This window comes from Propithecus coquereli, unplaced genomic scaffold, assembly GCF_000956105.1.
Source record: "Propithecus coquereli isolate 6110/MARCELLA unplaced genomic scaffold, Pcoq_1.0 Scaffold161, whole genome shotgun sequence".
NCBI lineage: Eukaryota > Metazoa > Chordata > Mammalia > Primates > Indriidae > Propithecus > Propithecus coquereli.
Genome location: NW_012140636.1, coordinates 1,587,066 through 1,588,137, shown reverse-complemented (window position 1 = coordinate 1,588,137; position 1,072 = coordinate 1,587,066). Strand labels below are relative to the sequence as shown.

General features: G+C 42.9%; 1 pseudogene across 1 annotated transcript; it reads right to left on the bottom strand.

Moving 5' to 3' along the window:
* Positions 1 to 353: 353 nt before the first annotated feature.
* Positions 354 to 848, bottom strand: LOC105807658 (annotated as a pseudogene). The gene has a single exon (XR_001137347.1). The product of XR_001137347.1 is annotated as an anaphase-promoting complex subunit 13 pseudogene (transcript).
* Positions 849 to 1,072: the final 224 nt, after the last annotated feature.

Genomic DNA, 1,072 nt, shown 5'->3' with positions numbered 1-1,072 from the left:
TTTTTAACTGTCAGATAACTTTTTAATCTGTAAATTTGCAGAAGTTTGAAAATACCATGGAGAATCTTAGGAATCCCAGGAATCAGTGAATGGGATATCTATAGATCCGTAACATCTACAGGCTAAATCCACTCAGAATGCTTCTCAAAGTGGGGGTGGGGGCTATGAGAAGTTAATAATTCTCCTTCTGTCTGGCTTCCTCTTTGCCTTTCCCTCTCCTATCTGCAATCACCTGTGTCACAGGACATGTATAAGTAGGTGGGAGGAGTTAAACTTCGACAGTAAATCAAAATCAGAGTTAAAGGCAAATGTTTAACTAGTCGCGTTTACACAAGCTACTGAAGGAAGAGTTTTAGGGTTTAAAGAGTCAAATATTCTACACTCCTGAGAAATCTTAGTTTCTCATTCTGGTGAATATTTTCACATTGCATCTTGCTGCTATAAACTAACTGGGTATACATTTTTGAGTATTGATTTACTACTCAAAAGATTTGAATTAGGGGACTAAAAGAAAACATTTTGTATCTGTGTATTTTATAAAAATGCATCATAAGGAAGGAGCCACGTGTCAGTTTCCAATGGGGGGGACGTTCTCATGGAGGTACTGTAAGGCTAAGTCTGTCCACTTCATTTCTTGCTCTTCGACAGATTCTGTGGTGCCACCGTTGTCTTGTTCAGGTTCAGGAAGCTCATTCAGTGGTATAGCAACGTCTTCATAAGGTCGCTTGTCTTCCCGCCAAGCATCGTCAATCAAATCCAAGATCCTTCCATCTCTCTGTACCTCACTGTCCATTTTCCTGCAGCTTGGCTTTTGTCAGATCCGCGCCCGGCCCACCGCAGCACCCGCTTCCTCCGCGAGATTATAATTTATATGTTCGTTCCCAGGTGCAGTGGCTCATGCCTGTAATCCTAGCACTCTGGGAGGCCGAGATGGAAGGATTGCTTGAGCTCAGGAGTTCAAAACCATCCTGAACAAGAGCGAGATCCCATCTCTACTAAAAATAGAAATATTAGCCAAGCATCCTGGCCCACGCCTGTAGTCTCAGCTACGAGAGAGGTTGAGTCAGGAGGA